General features: G+C 36.4%; 1 long non-coding RNA gene across 1 annotated transcript; it reads left to right on the forward strand.

Moving 5' to 3' along the window:
• Window positions 1–14,627: 14,627 nt before the first annotated feature.
• On the forward strand, window positions 14,628–23,474 carry LOC146768263 (uncharacterized). Its single transcript, XR_014952519.1, has 3 exons — window positions 14,628–17,666; window positions 18,719–18,776; window positions 22,497–23,474. It is a non-coding gene; the product is annotated as an uncharacterized LOC146768263 (long non-coding RNA).
• The last annotated feature ends 520 nt before the right edge of the window (window positions 23,475–23,994 follow it).

Consider the following 23,994-nt stretch of genomic DNA (forward strand, 5'->3'; position numbering starts at 1 on the left):
ATGTGTAACAACAGGAAAATATGCCTTTCTGGTTTACACTGAGTGCTGATCCACACTATGCAGCTGCTCTGTAGTAGTTACCATAATACAATTAGGTTTAATGTTGTAGCAGGAGCCAATAGGCAAAACAAATCCACTCCATGCATATTCAATTTTAAGAGTTGGAAGTGTATGAAAATGAGAGAATTTGTCAAAACCAAACACCTCCTTAAAGCAGCAGTGCAAGAAAATGCAAGCAGTCTACAGTCAGTTAAAAATCTATTTTACTAGAAGATCAAATAAGTTGAGATGCAAACAGAAAACAAACAAGCATTTAAAAAAAATTAAAAAGTTGGAAAGTTGGTAGGAATGAAAGCAAGAAGAGCAGGAAAACCCACAAAATATGTGGCAGGTGCCATGCTTGAGCTCATATGAAGAAGCTCTTTATATAGTTCAAAACTGAGGAAGTAGGTAGGTAAGTGGTTTTTTCTTGATGACAAAAGAGTAGAGCAGCAGGAGGAAAATAAAGTGAGTTCTTAGCATTGGCCTTTGCTGCTGCAGGTATTGGAGGGATTCCCAGTGACCCACGCTTTTTAAGAGACAGAGCAGAAACACTAGCTCAATTTCAGTAAATGTATGGGTTATATTAGATCTGATAGACAAGTTGCATCTGGTAAGACTAGGATGATATTCACCAGAGAACTCTGGAGGAATTCAGATGTGAAATTATGAGTTTGGTCTGCAGCCCAATATTACAAATAGGAGCTGTACAGGAGGAGCGGAATATTGCTGCTGCAATCCTACTTGCAAAAGGGCTCTGGAGGACATCCTGTCAGCTACAGAGCAATGAAGCTGGTGTATACATCTGATAAGACAGTAGAAACTGTAATAACAAATATAAGCACATGGATTAAAGCTCTCTGGGAGCCAGCATGGTTTCTGTAGAGGGAGAACCTGCCTCACTAACAATCTGTGTAACATTTCTGTGAATGGGGTTTGATGTGCATAAAGTAAATCTAGTGGAGATAAAGAAAGTAAATTACCATGGTGTGACTGACTAAAACACTAGGGGTGTAATGGAAGCCAATAAATGAACCCCTGTGATAGAAGAAGAGGAATCTGCAAGGCTGATGTACTCATGAAGCCCAGAGTAGGCCTAGATGCAAAGGATCTGGCTTCTGCCCTCATTCAAGAGGCACCAAAGAGTGGGTTTTGTTTTAAATGGACAGCAGATGAGTGGCTTAGCTGGAGGTGCAAATGCCTCCCTGAGTTAGACCAGAATGGGAGGGAGTAAATTCATGGCTCAGCCCAACATAGAGTATAAAAAATAGCAAAAATATTTTGAGGGGAAAAACAATGCTGAGCTGCTTTCAACCCACACATTGTTTCCTGGTAAGGTGGGATGCCCAGTGTTGTGACAATCAGCAGGTCTTAGAGACAGGACTGATAATTGGATTGAACTGTATATTGCAACTGCTACTTTTAGTGAAGCGAAATTTACCTGTGTATTGTGTTTTCAATATATTATGTATCACTCTGCTAAATCAGAAACCCTGTGTGGCATCAAACATCTCCAAGTAAGTAAATTTTACATTAAATATTATCCATTCCATACACAGAATATCTAAAAGAACCGGACCAGAATATGTTGAACACTGACATGTGGCTTTAGGGGAAGACTTTTCTTGTATTGAAAGTTAGAGTAGAGGAAGGGTAGGGCTTAGCAATCACTTTTCAGGGTAAAGGAGGAGAAGTGAGACACCAGTCCTGTAGGACTGATGATGTTATTGAATTTATTTAACTTCAGTAGTGTCCTAGAAAATACATGAGGAGTGAAACTTTCAAGCTTGCAGATGATAAGAAATTACCCCTGAAGTAAGCTAAATGTGCCTCCTTACCTCAGTGGTAAAGCCCTGTAAAACAGATTTAAAAAACAGAGAAAAAAAGCTGCATATGAACTTTCACATAGATTATTAATATAGGCAACTTAACTCCTGAGAGCTCAAACTACAGCAAATTGTGCCAAATGCAAAGCAAGAGGTTCCAATACAGCAACAGCAAGGAAAGTTTGGATAGACAGTCCTGTCAAATATTTGGTTCAATGTGCTGTTTGCCATTCCTGTAACAATTTTCAATATCAGGGTGGCTTGAGGGAATGGATGAGATGACAGAAAGTATCTAGACCTAAATGGTATTTCTAAATAGTATATCCGTCTTGAAGGCAGGAGCTGAGCTAGGTGCTTGCTAGGATGTTCCTGTCCATGCCATGTCTTTGATTGCATTCAGATAGTGAGCACTAGCTGCTGGTATTCTCTTTGTGCAGTGCCAAAGTCCAGACAGTGCAATAGTTCAATTCTTTCATGTCTTTGATGAGGTAGCAGAACATGGTTGCTACAGTGGAACTAAAAGCCCTTCAGATAATATGACATTGTCAGGTTTAGAAACAGCAGCACAAAACGTGAGCAATTGGCACTTATTTTAATCACTGTGTAGAATGAGTTCCCATTTGTTATCTGAAGCATAATGATTAGCCAAATGTTTCTAGTCAATTCTGAATGTATTAATTTAAATCTGAATAATAGATCATTTGTACACCTCCTTGGGCAGAGAACATGCATATTTTCCAGTTATTGCAGTTGACTTAATGAGTGGCTACTCGGTTGTATACTAAGCCCTCAGTACCAAGCTGCTTCTCTGGATTAATAATCTTTGTGATATTTCATTAATATTCATTGTTAATTAACACTTATGGAACAGAGAGGGAAATGTGCAGTATAACATGAGTTTTTTTCATCATTTCAACTTCATTAATTCAACATCATGTTTTTTCATCTATTTTTCATAATATAGTCTGTCTAAGAAGAACAATACTTGACAGAATTAATCTTATAGTAGATAAACAGCCTGATAAAGCAAAAGTTTTTTCAAAGCATCCTAAACAACTATTCATATCCTCCATATTCAAAGGTTTCCCTGTCTGCTATTCTGCTAAGCAACATATTTTTTCTTGCACTTATGTCATTAATGTTGCTGCTTTTTGTCAAGGTTTAGGATATATTGTGGCAAAGCTATAAGGGAAATATTTTATCTTCTCTTGGACCAGTTAATGTGACCTTAGAGAAAAAAAAAAAAACAAAAAAAAAAAAACAAGCTTTCATGTATACCAATTCTTTCTGCCATTAGAAATCATATTAGATTTGCAACACTTTCCTCTCGAAGTTTTTTATCTATCTTCTTTATCTTATGTGAAACAGTCAGTGAAGGGATGGAGAGAACAAGCAAAACAACACACCCTACCCCTTCAAATCCACAAGATTATCAATTCAAAACATTGTTTTCCCTAAAACTATTTCCACATCATAAAAATATTACTTTAATTAAAAAAAAATCCAAGGCAAAAACCACAAAAACAAACAAACAAACAAAACCACACTAAAAAAATTTCTAATTCTTGATTATAAGAGCAAGAGCATTTATAATTCTTGATAAAGGATAAATTATAGTTTTCTGGAAAGAAAGACAAAAAGGGGAATTAATATTGAAAAAATCTCTGAATTACAATACAATATCTATCTTCATATCTATGATGAAGACAAATCCAGCCAAATCCTCCATTAATTTCAGTGATAAAGAGAAAACATCAGAGTTAAACCTTTTAGAAAATCAGTCTTTATGGTTTTTTTTATCCTTAAAATACTGAAGAAAATGCACCCTTCCGTAAAAAGGCAAAATTAGCATAAGTTTTGTTTGTAAGTTGAAATCTGGATCAAAATGTTGCAAGGCTTATACACAGCATTTCTATTGCACAAAAGGTCAGCTGTTGTTTTGGCTGACATTCTTAATATAGTAATATTTCACAGCTGGTAATTTGCAGCCAGTAATAGCCAGATGGTGCTTTTTCTAAGGTGAATTTAGAGCATTTTGAGCAGTTGTAAATGTGAGACTCATAATAGCACAGCAACACAGACTATTCTAGAGCTCTGTCTTTCTGGACTCAATAGCATGCTTAATCACAGCCAACACCAGACATGCTCTACATAGTAGACTGAAATAAGGAAACTATGATAATAAGGCATAACAAAATTGCTATATTTTTGACCTCTGTCAGACTTAAATTTCAACTTGCAGAGCTCTTTGCTCTCCTGAGAATGCTTATTTTGAGATTTTCTGCAATTTTTGTACCTATTTTGGCAGGCTTTATTTTAAATTACTGCCTCATTATGCTAGGTGTCTCTGGTGCCTATGTAAAACATTTTATGTTACCAGACACTAATGTTACGAGGTTTTGGAGAGCTGGAAGAGGAGATAAAGGTATAGATCTGAAAACATGTATATCTGGAATAAAATTAGTCAAAAAAAACAAAAGTGGAGAAATAAATAATATGTTTGCCATATTCATGCTGCAAGACTATGTCATCCTTATTTTCAAGGAAAATTGTTTAGTAAAATCTTGTTACCATGTTCAGCTCCAAGCCTGAAGTGTTAATAATGGGCAAGGGAATGGTAAATGATGAGCTCCACAGATTTCTTGCCAGTTGATAATATTTTCTGAAAGTTATTTAAGGTAATGGCTTGACATGATAATCTGCTTTCAGACTATATTAGAGTTAGACCCATTGTCAAGTAAAGGATGTCTGAAAGCAAGAAACTCCTCATCTCCCTATCCCTCAGGAACCTTTCCAGGAAGTATATATATATTTTTAAGATGCAATGTTGAAAAGAGTCTTGTGAAATTATGTTGATAGTCTTGGATTTCAAGGCAAAAATCCTTGTCCTAGTGATATATACCAGTCTCCAGGGTTTTTGCTTTGTCCAGTGAGCAACAAATTTGCCATATTCATTTGTAAACTTTCCTTGCAGTTGAGCTAATGGTATGTGCAGTAACAAGAAGACAGAACATTGGACTACAGGGATCTGAATGGTTATAGAGTCTAATCTCTCCCAGCCGCAGGCAATGAGCCACATGTATGCTCTCACTTAGTGGGAGAATACAAATCCAAAGAAAAGGACTGCCATTTCATCCCAAACAGGGCAGAAGTGTAAAGATCAAGCAAAATATCTAAACAAAGGATTATGAAAATAATTTTTAAGAAGATAAAACTGCAACAAAATTAATATTTAACGAGGATTGGTAGGAATTAAGTTCACCATATATAAAACTGTGTAGTACTGTTCTTGTTTAACTAAAAGACAGGGTTTATAACTGAATAAAGGTAATTGTTTTCCCCTTGAAATTTTTTTGTTAATATCCATAATATCTGCATATCTGTACCTTTTTGTTTTAAAGGTGGAAGAACTCTTGAATTGAACTTTTGGCAAAGAACTGAGGGCTCTGAGCTAGTGAGGGATATTCTCTGCTTGAGGAGACCACAACTCCTGTCTGTTGTCATCCCAAAGACCAGAGGTTAGCTTACTTAATGTGGCCTTTTGCATCAGCAAGGAGCACAGCTCCTTAAAGTGGTGAGAGTGCTGCAACTAGCAAACTTTTCTTTGCAACTTTCCTGGACTGTATAGTGAAAAGGAAATACTCAAATAGTAGAGGCTCAGTGCTTCAGGAAGGTGTTCAGGAGGTGCGTTCCTTCCTGGGAAATAAGTCAGCCTAAGTGGCATAAGTTGTGGAGTTCCTTTCCTCTTTCCATAGTTTGCAGGGGGAGAGGCAAGTGCGGTGGGCAATGAATATTTGGAAATGTCTAACAAGAGTGTTATATGACTATCATAGAACTCTGGATTTTTTTTTTTTTTTTGTATTTCCATTTAAACAACATAGTTATCACTGTTTTTCTCCTTTCTGATTTTAAACTCTTAAATAGTTATATCCAGAAACTCTGTCTTGGTTTTGTAGTAACAAAAGTCTTCTCTTTGGAAACAGAGAGCTCAGGGATGCAGCCAAATATTTCAAATCTTTATCAATAAATGTCTACATTTTCACAAAGCCACAGAGGGAGGTCACTGTGTGATTGGGATCTACAGGGTTTCTTCGTTCTTGCGAGTTGGGTCAGTGGCAAACTAGAGGTACTCTTACAGTGTACCTTAGTGAGTCATGACATATTCCAGCATTCTGAGCTTCTTCTGACAACTCAAGTGGCTGATTTTTGGTAATGTATAAGGGTATCTTAGTCACAGAAAATAATTTTCCAATGAGTTATCAAATTATAAATAAGTATTTTATTTCCTTATACTGAATATCATAATGAAGTATTTTATTTCCCTGTTTTAGCATCTGATAAAATTATTCTGTGTAATTTTTTGGTTGACAAGTAGTTCATAATAAGTCAGTAATGTGCACTTTCATCCCAGACAGACAGCTGCCTCCTGGGCTACATCAAAAGAAGCGTGGTAATCAGGGCAAGGGAAAGAATTCTTCTCTGCTTTCCTGAGGTCCCCTTGGAGTGCTGTGTAAAGCTCTGGGATACCCAACATAAGAGGTACATGGACCTGACGGAGTGAGTCCACGGGAGGGACAGGAAGATGACCAGAGGGGTAGAGTACCTCTGTTTTACAGAAAGGCTGAGAGACGCGTCTGGTCAGCATGGAGAAAAGAAGGTTCTGGGGAGATCATATGGCACTTTCCAGGGCATAAAGGGGGCCTGCAAGAAATCTGGAGAGGGACTTTTAACAAGGGTATGTAATGACAGAACATGGGGGAATGGCTTTAAACTGATCTTTACTGCCGATGTGGTGAGGCACTGGCACAGGATATCCCCACTCCCATTCCTGCCAGTGTTCAAGATCAAGATGGATGGGACTCTGAGCACAGTGGTCTCATGGAAGGTTTTCTTCTAAATGGTGGGGGTATTGTAACTAGCTGATATTTAATATTTTTTTCCTAGCTAAACTATTCTAGGAATCTATGATTTTGTAACTGATTGCTTGAGAATGATCCCAGTAAAGCAGGTAATGTCATCCCAACCACACTTGGATGCTGTAAGAAAGGGGGAGAGATAGCAAAGTTTACAAAAGATGCAATGTTTCCCAGGGGAATATAGAATGATATTGTTTTGTGTGACACATAATTTTCTTTTTGCCATTTATGTTTAAAAAATGCTGAATGACTGCTTTCTGCAATACAGAGCTGGGAGGAAGAAATGTATGGCTGGAGGGCAAAGATTTATAAACCAAAAACTGCAGGGAACTTAGTGGTGCTGTAAGTAAATGTCTAGCCCAGTGACACCCCATTGAGGGTCAGACCTCTGAGGTGAAACAGCCATCAGAATGAAGTGAGTTGTTCTCCTGGATATGTAGGACAGAGAGAGATTACCAGCAGGACAGGAATTAAATCTATTTGTGCCTCCAGGACACTTTGTTATAAATTTGATCCATTTATGCTTCTAAAAGGTTGTTCAAAACCCTAATTAGCAACAGGAAACCTGAAGGACTTGAACTGCAATCCATTGTTTTGTTTAATGTGGAATGTGGTGAATCTTGCCCAAAGCGCCAGAGACAGGAATAGAAAAGCTGCTTGTTCTGTGTATAACAAAGTGCAATGTGCATTGCCCTTAACCTTAGCTTTTCCCCCTAGTCTTTAACTTAAAGAACTAATTTTAACAAGACAGAATTCATTAATTTTACCTAACTATAGCCTAGGAGGAAGTTGGGCAAAATTGCTAATAACTGTGTCTCTAAATGTGGAGTTGCTATTTGTATAAAGACTGTCTGAGCAGAACTACTCTTGAAACTGCATCCTGCGTGACTTACATTTCTTAACTCAAGAGGGCAAAATGCAGTGAATGAATAGCACAAGTTAACATAAGTTTTCATCTTAAACAAAGATAATAGTGCTACATGGAGGTAAAAATTAACTGCGACTAATCAGCAGACATCAGAGAATTTTCATATACTGATTTATCACAAGGGCTTACTTAACAAGGGAGGAAGGAGGAAGCAAAGTACAAGTTGTTGACATAGAATATATAAAATCTTATTACTGCTCTAGTGAACTGAGCAACTTTGACTCTCTTCTAAATTCTTTTTGTTTGGTGAACAGAAACCTAATCATTCTAAGAAAAACCAAGAAATAGACAGGTGGATCTGCTTTGTGAAAAATGGATTTGAAGTTTTAAATGCTGTCATAGCTTAAATTTATTTTAACCTTTGCAAACCTTGTGCATGTTACTTGCATTATTTATATATTTCTTTTGTTCCCTACAACTGGTTTGCATTGCTGTCATCTCAGATACAGCAGTATTGCAATGTGATAACATGATATAAAACTACCTTTTTTCCCTTGGCAAAGTCCACATGCTAAATTTCATTGATCAAACTTCTTAGAAATTCAAAATGAAAATGGCTGGTTGTGAAAGATTTTTCATATGCTTTCTAAAAGGAGAAGATTTTTTTTTAAGTTATATTTTAACAGGAAGAGGGAATGTTTTTAAGTATTTAACTAAAGATACTGGACTACATATTAAGTGGACTTCAAGTTGGGATTCATGCTTTTCCATCATGTAATATCTCTGATGAAGATCTAAATTCAGGTACTAATAAGGCTACTATATCTAGTCTTTAATGCTTTTTCTGAGTATTTTCCTCATTTAATACAAATGCTGACATGAGAGGTAACAGGAAGACAGGATTACTTTGGGTTGTCCTAGAATTTTCATATGAAGTTATTTCTGCTGAAATGATTGTCTTAGCTTAAATCCATTTTTATTTTCTTCCTCTCCTCTCTTCAGCTTCATACTTGTTTCTGATACACTGGCAGTCAAAGGATCATGCCCCTATCAGAGAAAACATGTTTGTTTTCTCAAAACTGTCTGACATCTCTAACTTACTTGCCAATGAACCTCTGATCCATCAGCATATGCTTGCAACAGGATGTTAATATTTTCAGCTGTCCAAAGCAAACTGTTATTGTAATTGCACAGAATAAGCTTTTTCACAGCTAGATTGCCATTCTTCTTTGAAGTCTACATAGCCTTTAAAGCTAAACTATATACTTTATTGATAATCAGAATGGTCTGGGAATTAATGGAAAACTGATGGTCTGGGAACTAATTTGTTCAATTTGGGAATAGGTCAAAACAAACAGAACATTCAGAAATGCTATAGATGGCATATCAAGATGTGCCAGATGGGAAAAATATCAAGACTCAATAAGGTATCTTGATTTTTCAAAACCTAGGAATAATGCTGAGGAGTTTTTTTATTCAACAATCCCCACTACTGCTGTTCCACATATTTAGTTCCATCCACTCACCCTTTCAAAATAAGACATGGTCAATAAAATAGTGCAAAATAGTCCTTCAACCAAAAGCATTCTCTATGCATTTGTCATGTGGAGTCCATCAATTTGTGATGAGCTAGAGGAAACATTTCTTTGCTGATGTTTATAGGTATTTTACCTTATGTATCTGCCAAGTCCTTTCTCAGGTGAAATATGAAAAGCTAAATGCATTTATTTAAATTTTTAATTTTTTTTAATTTTTTTAATTTATTTAAATTGTTTATATTTAAAGTTTGACTATGTGTTACACATGGTAGATAGACAAAGGGTAGTCTGGATCCCCTCCACATTTCCCTACCCTCCCACCTCTAAAGATAATTTCAGATAACTAAAGTAAGCCTTGTTTTTGTGTAAGAAGAAAAGATTTTAATAATTTGAATACATCATAGCATAGTTTACTAGAGACATTGTTGAGGTATTTTCTGACAGTTTATGCGGAAAAAAGTTTTCTTCCTCAAGTACATTTTGTCACATTGCAGCTGGATTAATTTAAACCAACTGCATTATACTTTTGACAGTAAGTGCTTCAGTGCTCGGCTCATTTGCATATTATCTGTTTGAGAAACTGATGTGGGGGTTTGCCCTTTAAAAATTAAGTAATTCTCTATCACAGTTTGGCATGCCACCTTGAGATGCTATCGCATATGTGGACAGCTAAATGCTTGAGACACTTATCCATCAACACTACTTTTCAGGTAATAGTGGGGTAACTGATACTTCCTACTGATATTTATTTCCAAATGATAATTTAGAAATTACTAAGAACTTTATTATAGTATTGGGTAAATTCTGTACCTACTTATTTGGTTTCCCAAGATTTAAAGAGAAAATATCCCTGAGTATACAAGTGCCTAAAAATACTCCAGAAAACAACAGTTTAGCAAATATCTGCTGAAAAAATTCTCTGTAAAATAGTGTTAATTACAGTGTTGACTGAAAAGAAGCTTTTGGAGTGTCTATTCATTAGCAGGGGATTTTAGAAGGTACAGAAAGTCAGAAGGCCTGATCCAACCTTTTAAAGGGGATAGTCTTTCAAATTATCCACTCCTTGTCCACCCTCTAGTTTTACCTGCAGATATGCTGAGCAAAGGAAGCTGTTTCTTAAATTTGTTCCTTTCTTTGCATTTCTGTTGTATAGCTGTTTACATTTATTTTCCTGCTTTAAGAAGTACTACATAAGATTTTAAAAAAGAAATCACATTTTCCTCAGTGAAAACTTACTATTTCCATACATCTTTGTGTACATGATTGTGTCTAGAAATAAAAGTAGGGAAATTAATTTATATTATCCAAATGCTGAGACACTGAACAGCTAGTAATGTTTTTTGTAAATTTTCAGGTTTTGTAAATTTCTTCAATACAGAAATAATCAGAGCTAGGTCTTTGCAGATAGGCAGGATTTATAACAGTGGCCTTTATTAAAGTGAGAAGGCATCAGTTCCAATTTTAAGACTGCTGATTTTGATACATTTCTTTTGAAAATTCAACAAGCAATTTCACTAGCCTTGATTTCTAGCATGCACATACATGCCCCATAGCTCTCTTCAGACTTCAAAGTCTCTAATCCTGAGGCATTGGGGACCTATGTATAATTTACAAATTCAGGATTATTCAATGCTATACAAATATTGTGATTTCTGGAATCCACTGTCTCATCCATGGCTTTAAATGGTGTCTGTCATGTCCTGCATACAGGATGAAATTAAAGACATCATTAACTTGGAGTATACTTGGCAATGTTGCAAAATATGCTTAACAAACTGAATGACTAGAACAGTGGTACTCTTGTAATATTTCCTGTATGAGGTGGCATTTATAAAGCTTATTGTTTTAGGAGAAAATAATTGCAAAGTGTAGTTTTTAAGTGCTTTCAAAAAACTTTGACACATGCCATCTGAGGTAGTAAACCTTTGATGTCTAATCCTGAACCAAATTTCAAAAAATTAATTTTCAGTAATAGACAAGAAATATTAAAGGCTTCTTTGAAAAGGAGAGCCTTAAACACAGAGAGGACTAAGTGAACAAATTACTGGGTTATTTTTATGTAAGAAATGAGGTTGCTCTTGAATGGCATGTTTTTGCAACAGTAACCAAACCCTGTTCCTAGATGTAAATATATAATTGACAGCATCCCTTGATGTAAGCCTTTTGCACTTCATGTATCTTTTGAATGTGAAGAATTAAGTAAAAAGCACAAGAACTGGGGGGAGAGCAAGGGGAGAAAGGTAGTGGTGGTGGGAAGAGGGGAGAAGTCAGACTGGAAGATTATGAGTGATGAAATTTAAGAAGGGGCATTGGTGCAGTTTAAAGCAGATAACCAAGAAGTCTGCCATGCCTGAATGCATTGGCATTTCACAAACAAGAGTGAAGAAGGGAAACAGCCCTGTAAACATTAAAGTCTGAGAATGACTGGGAGGAAAGGCATTTCCTCCTTGTCCTGGGAAGGACAGAGAGTGAGCGAATGGCTGTGTTGGTGCTGGGCAGCCAACCAAGGTCAACACCTCATGTAGGAAATTAAGGATCGAGCAATCATTCAAGTATGAGCCCTACCTGGATCCCTGATGGTGTGAAGGAGGTGCAGAGCAGGTAAGCTCACCTGGACAAGGCGTGCCATAGTGCTTGCATTCACACATACAACAGGAGCAATGACTATGAATCCAGCAGGCAACCTGCTTGTTTTAAAAACAAAATAATTCACTGGCATTTTGCAACACTGTTGTAACACCACACTAAACTTTAATGCTATTCCCTTGCTAAGTAGGGGGAAAAATAAATAGACAAGAGGTAAAATTTACATCCTTATGGTAGTTGATGAAGCATAGTTAGGTCCAGTGCAAATTGCCAAGGGACCCACAACATCTACTACAGTATAGTATACAATGTAGGTATAAAATCCAGATGCACTGGGAGGCTTAGATAATATAATTTCATGCATAATTTCCTATTTCCTGCTGTTTTATTTTCCCACTTTCCTGAGACTAGCTATTAAGTTTATTATGAATTATCGGTTTAATATCTACTATGTACTTAATAGAAAAGTAAAAAAAAATAGTCTGTTACTTTGACTTTTTTTTAATCTTTGCTATAGCTGTGGTAGGTTTTTACAGAAATTATTTTTTATCATGATATTGCAGTATTTGAAGTTATTTCTTTATTTTTCCCTCAATTTTTATTTGTAAACAAATGTCTTGCTCAGATCCAGAATCATATTCCTTTTGTCATAAACTTTCCTTTTCAGATTTTTGCTAAAATCTGTGAAAGAAAATTCTGTTTTGTCTATGATTCTGTAGAAGGGATTTTCCCTTTCTGACTTTAGACAGGATGTTGCATTATTATATTACTTAAGAAATAAAGGCAACATAGAAGGATTACTTCAATATGTCTAATTTTCTATACACTGTAAACTGCTGTTAAAAATAAAAACCTCTTTAGAGTAGCTTGGCCAGACCCCTCTCAGAAAAGCTTTCCTCCCGCAAGTATTGAAATCTAACATGCACCTCTGAAAAGGTAGAAACAGCCAATCCTTGTTACTTTTCTTGCCTAATGTTAAGTCCTTTCAGAAAGGTACCTGAATTTAAGCATGTGATTAAGGAAGTATTAGCATGATGACAGTCTCTGAAGTGTACACCTGAATAAGTCCTTTCTCATTGCAATGATTGTATTGTTTCTTCCCTTCAAAATGACTTTTAATGGTTTTCTTGTTTGTGCATTTAAAAACATTGATACTGCTTCCTGACTCTTTAAAAACTTCTTGGGTAATAGCAGAGCATCTCCAAAATGAAGGAGTAGAGGTATGTAGTGAGACAAAGCACTGCATCTTTAGAAAAGTATCTTTTCAGGCTTCAGTAGTAAAATTGGACTGTTTTTTTCTAAGTAATGTTTTTCACTACATGATGTCCTACTTTCACTGTTATGCTATTGGTACTATTCTCACTCTTTAGGGCAAGAAATTAATAGAATAATTATTAACATATTAAAAAAAATAATCTCTATTTTGACACATATTCTAAAGCTCTTTATACCAATGAAGATAATTTTAATTGGGAAGAGACTATGACATCTTCTCAAGACTGTTGCAGGTGTTCAAATTCTCTGCTGTTACTTCAGCCTGTTACACTGCCACCTTCCTCCTGTGCTTTTGAGTTGGGATCCACCATGTGGCCCCCAGATGACTCATTCTCACTATTCAGCCCCTCATGTATTCTGCCTGTGACTCTCCTGACTTTATTATCATGAGCTGTGTCACAATAGCAAAGCCCCATTTAAAAAGCTTCTATTTCTTTGATCTTCTGTCTTTCATTGCACTCAATTGTAGATTGTGTGTCTCCTTTAAATCCCTAAGATGGATGCACCCTTTATCACCTCCACTACTGTTGTTTTTATTTTAGCTTAATGTTTCATCTCCTACAGCGAGGTTCTTTTGAGGAGAGACCCTGTCACTAGTTCGAAATATACTGTTACCTGTAGTTCTGGCACTGGTGCAAAAGAATGGCCAAACATTTGTACTCTTTAGAAGGCTATTTCAAAATGTTAGGGTCCATTGAGGCCTAGAATAAGGAAGGGCTGATTATGTTCAAGTGACTTAACAGTGCAGAAATGTAAGTAGTGAAAACTCAGGCAGCTTGCGTGGCATAAACAAATTGCATTGTTTACAACACAGAAACTAAATGTGAAAGGTTATACTGACCTTGTTCAGAAATTAAATTACAGGTGGGACACTTCTGTTAATGTAGAGTCGTAAGCTACAATTACTTTTTGTCTATAATAAAGAGTAAGGTTAAGACAGATTGGTAACAATAAATGTTATAACAAGTAATAGAATTTCCTGATGCAATTCTAACAAAGTGATTTGAGACCAATAGAATCATACCTAGTATGGTCATGTATATGCTTAAGCGATGCTTTGCAATCAATATGTTCAACTGGTAAAATAAATCTTAAAGAATTGTTAAAACGGTGACTTCCCTGAGTTACACTTCTAGATATCATGCAATCCTCCTTCTGCTATCCATAATTCATATGCACTTTTGTTTCAGTTTGGACAAGGAATGAATAAATGCTAGGCCCCTTTTCAAAGACAGCTTATACAGACAATGGCAAAGAATTATTATAATAGTTCATATTTTGAATAAGTTTTTCTGGAGACTAAAAATGTATTTATTAGTTAATATGTTTATCAAAGGAACATGACACTTCTTAAATTCTTTGGGTATTTTATATTACATTGTTATATTACATTGTTGATATACATATAACATGTGTTATATGTGTCTCTAATATCTCTACAGTGTATTTTTTTAATTCAGGTTTAGTATTTTGTTAAAACTGATTGGGAACCAGGTTGTCCCTGTTTTCCAAACTATGTTGTCTTGTTGTTTATATCAATAAAGATTGATGTAAATTCTAATCTAGTCGGAGACTAGAATTTAATTCAATATTTTATATTGAATTAAAACTTTCAGTTCTATATTTATGTCTGACTGTTCTACTGAGGCAGGTCTTTGTGGAAGAGCTAAACATTCTTCTGCTCAATCCTGTTCTTTCCACAGTCAACCAGGGTTTTTTTCTGTTTCCACAATGTTTTGTTTCTTTTGCTAATAAAATCAGTACCAACATTATTCACATAAGCAAAGGCATATGGGCTGAAATGTTTGCTGAACTATTTAACTGTTTAGAAGGCAACTTTTATCTGAAATAGATAAGGCAAATAAAAGATTTTATTCCACTAGTAGATGGGGTTTTTCTCTTCCTTCTAAAAGCTAGTCTTACACCAGAATAAAGTTGATGTATACAATGCAAATATTTTGAAAATACTGAATGTTAATTTACCTGGGTTTCTGGATTTGAAATTGTAGAGAGCTTCAAAGGTTCTTTAAATTATGTTTACATCACTTCAAGAATTTCTTTTCACTTCTGTAGCACCCTCCATAACACAATCTGCAGTTCTTTTTCAAGGGCTTGAGTGTTACTCAGGAATGCAAAGAGAAGAATTGATGTCTGCTTATTTTTGCACACTTTATAAAAATGTTCTCTTACCTCAAAGGTGGAAAAAAAAACCCTAACAAAATCGAATTGAGAGGCCAGGGTGGAGAATGCCAAAGTAATTTTATGGTTATATCTTCATCTCTTACATAATATTCATGAGTGTTCTCAGATATAAAAACTAATTTTTTTTTTTCCAGAGTGCCCTGTAAAAATTGAGAGCCATGAAATGAAGTGCTTACAGAGAACATAAACCCATTCAGTAGATTTGCAGTATATAAACTTCATAAACTCCAAAAATCTGCTTGTATTCCAAGATAGATTGATGTTTCATCTGTAAATTGCAATATCTACTGCCATTAATTAGCTTTGCAGTTTTTAGTGTGTCAGTCCTCAGAGAAATTAGTGAGCATAATCATCGATCTTACTGTTTATTTATAGGAAACAATGCATGTAGACTTCATAAAATTTCTCTTTTTAGTCTAATCATACATAACACATAAACATGTAAAAGATGGGAGAACAGGAGCTTCTCAGGATCTGTAATTCACACAGAGATACTTTGATATTTACTGATAAACTACTAAAGTCCTTTCAAGACATCTGGTCTGTTCTTTCTATATGTTAATGTTTAAATCTGTGACAGGAGTTGTTTCTTTAAACTGAATTTTAGATGCTTTCATTTTATTTAAGTCCAGAATTTGGATGTTCAAAACTGTGCCAAATACTTGAAGCCTATGAGCTTTCTTACATCCATAGTCTTATTTATAATTGAAGTTTTCTTTCTCTGCAGCATCTTAATACCAATGCTATCCAGAAGTTTGGCTTCAACTCATGTGCAAGCCCAAGATTTTGGGCAAAGTTTATTTGTTCATTTACTGTCTACCCTCCTGTGTCTTTATCTGGAAAGGAAGAAACTAATTGTCTTCTAGGCCTCTCTACCTGCAAACCAGCAAGTTCAATGCTGATGCTTTTATGTGGTGAAGTTTCTGTAGGTACTACAAAATATGGAGAAAAAGCCTAGGAAAGGGATGTTACTCAAGAGTTCTCACTTTCCTAAGCACTTCCTACAGCAAAAGTAGGTTACATCTGGTCACATACCAGCATTGGTGCTCTTCTGAATTACTTATGCAAAAACCTAATTCTTACTTGGAGGGTCCCACTTTTGTCCCAAATACCTTCACGTGAGATGTTCCAGATTGCTATGACAGTAAGTTTATATTATAGCTTCATTTCTTGTTCTTTGCAGAACTAAGCTACAAATGCTAATTGCAGAGTTCACCAGCTGAGAATTGAGTAGTCAAAGGTTAATCAAGATTTTTGGGCAGGATGAAATCAGGGGGAAAGGTAGTGACTTCCATAGTCAAAAATGTAATTTACTTGTAGTGATCTGCTGGCAAAGTTCTTATAAAATTTTTAGATTTTGAGATTTTCCTTGTTCTTTTTATTGTCAAAAAATATTGTATCAAAGTTCTAAGCCTCAGACACTGAGGTGCAGTTTGAAAGATGAGTCAACAGCATGTAGTTAAATAAAGTAGCCTTTTTAATAATATAGGGATAATTATTTTCTTTTTCCTAATCTGCCCTCTAGAGAAGGCTATTGGAATAAATCTGGTGTCTCCTTCAATGTTGGGAACATACTGTTCATGAATCATCAGAGATACCATGATTGATATCCATAGCAGGCTGTTGAGATCCTGTCCAAGGAGAGAGGTTCTTCCTTTCTGATCCTTTGAGCTATATATATAATTTTCTAACAAGCAAGTATCTCCATTCATACAGGATGTTCTCATGAAGGCTTCTTACAGCACTTCCAGTTAAAGGTGAGGTCATACAGATGGTGTAATTGCAGCACCAAGGGGGAGCTGCCTGCAGACTCTACTATCATGATGAGCTGTGTGAGCTTGTTCTGCAAGCAAGGTGTTTGAGCAGCCCCACACATCCTGAAGCCACACTGGACAGGTGGCCCAGCACAGCACGGGCCTCAGGTCAATTGTGATGTGGATCACTGACTCCTTGGGGTGCAGCAGCCCCCCAGTCAGAATCACTTCACTGCACCTCTTGATCTGCATAGACCCTTCTGTTCCCAAGCATAGGAAATGTTACAGGTTATTTTGGGAAACTGTTCAGCTGTCAGAGTTTCCTGGCAGGCCGGGATGTTCCCTCTGCCCTACCACCTACTGCTGCAGCACAGGCTGGCATTGGACATGCCAGCAGGTTCCCCTGCAGTGGCTGCTTGTGCTGCATACAGCCTGCTCCAGCCCAGAGTACAAGCAGAGGAGACATGGACCCTTCAAGGTCAGCAGCTCCTCAGCATGTCTTCTGCAAGGCTCCCTATGCAAAGAGCAAGGGAAATATCAAAATATATCAAAAAAATCTTTCCTTTTCCATTTTTGTGAAAATAATTGGTAATCTAGCAAGGACCTGCAAGGATCTGCAAATTTTCTAGCTGGACAAAAACGTAGGCAATACACAAAAAAAAGTAAGTAGGTCTATGTTTTTATAAGGCGGCTAAATTATGATAATAAAATAGCAAAACTCAACCCATATCACATTTCATTGTTCAATAATCTAAAATATTTTAATACTTAGATTTCTATCTTTTCAAGTTAACTTTTATTTTCTTCCTCAAATCCATGAAATTATCTAATTGGGAGTTAGGTGAAACCTTTATTGATCTTTCTAGTTCTATTGCATTACTAGTCTGACACATCAGAGATATTAAAAGTGTCAAATTCCAAGGACAATTTTACGATGCTTGATAGTTTTTCCGGTGGTTAACCACAGCACCCTGTCATTAACAAACAAGCAATCATCATTTTATTTTTTTTTTCTTCAGTCATTAAGTAGGTAAATGAAATAAATAGCTTGTTAATGCTAGATTGTAGGAGCTTCTTGAGACCTAGCATGCTGAAAAGAACAGATTAATGCTCTTACTGCTGCCTTTGTATGTAGCTCACAAATTATATACTTGAATCTGATTTGCTACAAAGCAGTGCAGATTCATATAAAATAAACCATACTATAAGAAACAAGCACTAAAAATGCATTTGCAGAAAGCCTTTGGATAGCCTGTAAAATGCAAGAGAATCTGCATTACCCCATACATTCCAGCTTTTCACAGATGACTCCATGCTCAGCACATCAGTCAGAATCATTGAAAAGGCAAGAATTATTTTCTGGGGAATATATTTGACAATAAAATCCTTGAATTGTAATTAAAGTTGTCAGATTCAAGGCTGCCGGTGGTGGCAACAGTTTTACTAAGGGAAAAAAGATACATAATTTTTGTAATGTTTTATTGTACAGAAGGCTGTGTTAATATTGGATATGGTGTGCTTCACTGGAGATGGAAGGGAACTGCATAAAATTGCTGTTGTAGTTTCCATAAATAATCAAAATCTTGATTTGTTTTAAGGGGAATAAAAGGAACCTGGGAAAGAGTGTTATTTATTTACATTGTGGAAATCACTTTAATCAGACACTGGAAATTTCCAAGGGTTGTGTGCTCATTTGTATTTTTGTTTCCCAAAGTGGAGGTTAAGAATTCGATGTTAAATTCCCTGGGGGCTGTACATGTAAGCACTTAAAGGTAAGATGTTACTGCTAAGGGTCTGTCTTTTGTGAATCCTTTGTCCTCTTTCTTCCTGCATCCCTCTAAGCCTACATTCAGGAGTCCCCTGACCTCCGCCACATAATTTTCTCTAGATACTGCATGTTTCTCTCTCTACCCTCAGAATGTGTCTTGTATTCAAAATTGTTAATTCTGAATTGTAACTTTTTGACCAAGACTGTGCTCATGTGACACTATCAGCATACAGAATAGACGAGTGCTCCTGGAAGAGTTTAATCTGTATGCTTGGGGCAGCATAAATAGGGAATGAAATTCATAGGGGAATCAAATCCTTTGCTCAACACTGCATATCAAGAGAGCCCTGAAGAGAGCCTAGCATCTCTAGTCCAGCTCAGTGCTTCACCAGCTTCAAATGGGCTTCTCCAATTCTACTCCCAGGCTGGGGTGTCCAGCCCTGGAGGTGCTGTGAGCACTCCTTATTGCTTCTGGTCTTCCACATGGTTTGGGCAGCTCTGCCCCAGATCTGTCCCTTCCAACCCTAACTGCTCTGTCATTCTGGGATTCTTTGGTTAGTCAGGGTGTGCTCTTTATTTGCACATTTACTTAAAGATTCACTTTAAATTTTAATTCACAGGTCCAAGTAGTTATAATCTCAGAACACTCAACTTTACCTGAATAGAGTGAACTAAATCACTTTATTTCATCTTGAAAGAAAAGGTTACTGACAATTATTCTGATTTTAGAATCTTGTAATGACTGATTGCTAATTTGATGTGTCATGATTTTAATCATGGTTGTAGACAGCAAGTTTTTGGGTTTTTTTTGGTTGAAAATTTTAAAAAAAGATATGTGATACTACACTAAAGAAGATGCTTTGAACTGGAAGGTTCTTACTTTTTCATTGTTTGTGTGGCAAGTATTAGTCTGCTTGATGTCCATGCCAGTTGCCTGTCTGTTTGGATGCCTGTATCTGTTTCCTTTTCCCCATTCTTTCCACCACTTTTTCCAGAGGTATCACATGCCTGATCAATCTGTGCACATTTGCTGAGTCCACAAGTCATTTTGCCATTTGGAGCAATATTGAAGAAGATTTTGTGATGTCTCTTGAGGGCTTTTTGAAAAGACAAGAAAATTCACTTTCAGGCTATTGATGTTATTCATACGTTATTCATAATTCAAATGCTGTCTTTATGCACTGTTTTGGCACTAAACTGAACGAGAAAGAAATTTTTTTTTTTTTTTTTTTTGCTAGACTTGATCCTTATTGAGAGGGGACATACTTGTCACTTTTTTTGCAAAATTGTTTTTCCCTACTGCTTTCCTCTCTTCATCACTCCTCCTGTTATAATCTTTCAAATTATATTTTTCCCAAAGAGAAAGTGAAGAGCCTTGTGTTTGAGCTCAGTTAATTCCCTTCCTCCCACTCTGGTTTTAATTTCAGCCTGTGTACATCACAAAGTGCATTAGTCCTGTTGCTTTTATTAACTCATATTTCAGTAGCTCTTGAATCTCATTTTGAGTCATCTCTGATGGTGTCTAAGGCTTGTGGTTTGTATGTTGCCTTTTGGAGTATTTTCTCCCTGTTCAGCTGTTTTTGCCTGGCTTCCTATTCATCAGAAAAATATTTGGCACTTTAAAGCTCACAATGAAAAGCAGGCTGCGTATGCAAACATCATTAAACTTATGATCTTTAGGGCTTTATTTATTGCAATTTGAATTTCTGGAAAATATTCTCTGTTTAATAAATAATCATTAGTTACAGATCTTGAAATTCATGATTTAACAGTCTAATGATTTAAGCATATAGATGGTTGTGATCTTTTCTGGGTTGTGGTCAATCTTTCCTTATGTAAAGGAGTTCTGGAGGGGAAAATACTGTGCCCCCCCTGCCCCCCCCCCCCCCCCCACCACTCCCCTTCTTCCTCAAATAAATGAGAACAATCTTGAAATTAAGTGACCATCTCAGTTTGGAAAGTATAGCTTAAAATTATAGTGAGAAGGCCATTGCTGCTGTGATCTAGAGGGATGCACATAAACAGCCTTCATATGGCATGAAAAATATTTTGTAATATTAGCAAATTCAAGGACTTGGATTCAGAATTTTTCATGTTACCTAAGCTTCAATGTTTGTGTTGAGCTGATTTTCAGGAGGAAGTGCTCAACAGTTTTGACACACAAAATGTCCAGAAAATTTCAGTGTTCATACATCCCATAGTCACATCCAAGTGTGCCCTGGGAGAGAGGCTAAGAATTTCTTGCAAAGAAAACACTTATAAATCTTTATTTCATTTTTGCATTACTTTGAAATATATTATTAAAGAACATACAGGATTTTAGTTCCTAAATTCTTGAAAATATTAAAATGTACAGAAAATAACGAGTCATATATCTTTATTAGGTACTTCCTATTACCAGAGTAGATTTAGATTTTTCAGGAAAACTAGGGATGAAAATTGAGTCTAATTTTTTTTCAAAATATTTCCAGTTATAAAGAATCTGTATTCCGAGGCTCTTGTAGCCAATAGCTATGAAAGCAGTGGTTTTAACAGGTTTGATAGTACATGCACTGTACAGTTTGCTTGAGCTATTAATGGGAACATAGTAATTGTTAAAACCAGGGGAGGTATGGTTTTGTTTGTGCTCCTCTAGGAGGACAAAATTTTCCTCTACGTGCCTACAGGCACCTTTCCTTTTCTTGTTTTTATCTTTTTTTTGTGTGTAGTGGGAGAGTTCTTTCCTTTTATTATTTTTCTCCATTTTCTGTGCACTGTCTGGTCTTCTTATTGCTACATTTAAGGAAAGTAAACCCCTTTTCTTACAACACAGTGAGTAGGTTGGTTCTGGTAGAACTGCACAGTGCTTCTATAAAACTGTATTTTTATGACTGTGGTGAATTCTATGAATGATGAATGTAAGCTTCTTTGGGACTAAATACTATTTTCCTAGTTCCACACATTTAATAGATTAGTTAAAGAAACATATTCGTACACAAATTTTAAACAAATTTAAAAATATGAAGGAAGTTTGATTTTGGTTTTGTTTTCTTTTTTGTTTGTTTGTTTGTTTTGTTTTTGTGGGGTTTTGTCTTGTTTTTTGTTTGTTTGTTTGTTTTTAAATCAGAGCCACAGCATGATATATATACTTATTCAGGGTTCTTCCCCTGTCATCTAGTAAAGTTTTGAATGCCTTTATTAAATTTCTCATTAAAATATCAATTTATATTATTACTACTTAACAAGTTAAATATAAGAGACTATCCAAGATTAGTAGCTGGTCCTGTTTTCTGCAAGGCATTCTAATCTTACTGCATAAATAATTGCTTTATTATTAATTTCAGCATAAAGCTCACAAAATTGCCCATATTGCCCCACAAAACCATGTCAGGCTCAGGAAAAAAATATTGTCCAGAACCAAGCAGTTCTGCATTAATGGTTTCTGATCCAAGAATTAGGCTGATGGACACTAGTATCTTCTGGGCAGCTTATGAAAATGCCTGTCAAAAATGGTTTGTCCCCTCAGTTCCTATGAGATTCAAGTGATCAATGAAAATCCTTGAATGAGATTTTCATCAGGGACATAGTGAAGCAGAGATAGATTTCTGAGTAAGATGCATTTTTGCCATTTCCTAAAGGTTTTTCTTGGTTGGGTTTTTTGGGAGGTTTTTTTGTTTGGTTGGTTTTGGGTTTTCTTAAAATCAAAGTACTTCATACTCTTTTTCACTTTCTTAACACTTTTCAGGAGCAGCACTGGCCAACAGTTTCACAACTTGCTTTGGGCATTAGTGTTAAATGGATAATGAACCTGAACAATTGGCTGAAGTCTAGGAAAAAAAGACCTATGTTTCCATTTTCTTCGGATCAATTCCTGAACTACCTTTAAGCACTTTTAATTTTTCAGTGATTGGCATATCTCAGGTGGAATCATTCTTACTGGGACAAATTCACTTTCCCAGTGTAAGAGACGGTCCAAAGTTCCCCCTCCTTTTGCCTGACAATCATTGCAATGGCAGAGACTGAGATCCTGAAGACCCTGACTGGAGTTCTGGCCTGTGCGAGGTGGATGCTCGCTAAGTGATGGTTTGCAGGTGTGTTTGCTGTGTCGCCACACTGCCCTGCTTCGAGCAGGGCCTGGCAAGGAGCAGCTTGCTCTATGCACCTGCTTCGCAATACCCGCTCGTCACAATAACATGAATTATTCCACCTCTTGGCCAAATGAACTTTCTGGGGTAACTTTGGTGATCTCCGATGGAAGATGCCCTGTCTGCCTGAAAACCACCTTGATTGAAGCTCCTTTCAAAGGACTGAGACTGAGACCCCTATAACCTGAACACAGGGGTGCTGGCCTGGCTGAAGCAGGATGTTTGCAAAGTGGTGCCTGCAGGTGTGTTTGCTAGACCAAGAAAACAATGGGTCTCGCTCACTGCTGAAATTGACTTGCCCTGCTTCAGAACATGGATTGTCTGTACCCGTGTTTCTATAGGCTCATTTCTCCATTGTCTTTTACTATAAAAGACCCCTGAGTTAACAAAAGACTTTGAAATTCTCCCCGACAGACAAGACGGATCTATTGGCTGGACCTCAAGAATTTTGCCTCTTTGTTGGTAGCTATATCCCCCTTCCCCTCTTTCTCGCTCCCTCTCTATCCTTCCTCTCCTTTCTAATCCTTCTATTGCATTTGCCATGGACACTCAATAAAAGGTGCATGTGTTGTGATTAACCTGATAGTCCCCTGCTGGTTGTCTTTTGCACTTTTGGGATCGGTAAATGAACCATCACAACCCCGCTTGTCCTAGCAGATCATGACACCCAGGAAAATTACTTTGCCAGGAATTTGCTTTGCTTTCTCCATGAAAGTAATTTGGGATCTTGTACAGGGGTGTGTATGTACTTTTCTATGTATACATGCAAAACCCTGAGTTTATAAGAATGTAATTTACATTAATGAATTTACATTAGTAAATTCTCATTAAAAATATGCTATAAAGCACATAGGGAATCCTGAAAGTTGTCACAGTTTTAAATACAATTTCATGCATTTTATGCTGACACAGCTCTGTAGAATTATAGATACTTGGTAGGGTTACAAGTAAGAAGTGGAAACAGCATAATTTTTCAGAGGTCACCCGGTCAATTACAGTGTGTCTTCATCTGTATAAGAAATTTGCAGATGAGCATACTTTTCTATTATCAGACTCACAGTAGGGAGAATTAAAGTGATTTAGATATTGTGCTGATCT

The sequence above is a fragment of the Lonchura striata genome, chromosome 2 (assembly GCF_050655825.1).
Source record: "Lonchura striata isolate lonStrDom1 chromosome 2, ASM5065582v1, whole genome shotgun sequence".
Taxonomy (NCBI): Eukaryota; Metazoa; Chordata; class Aves; order Passeriformes; family Estrildidae; genus Lonchura; species Lonchura striata.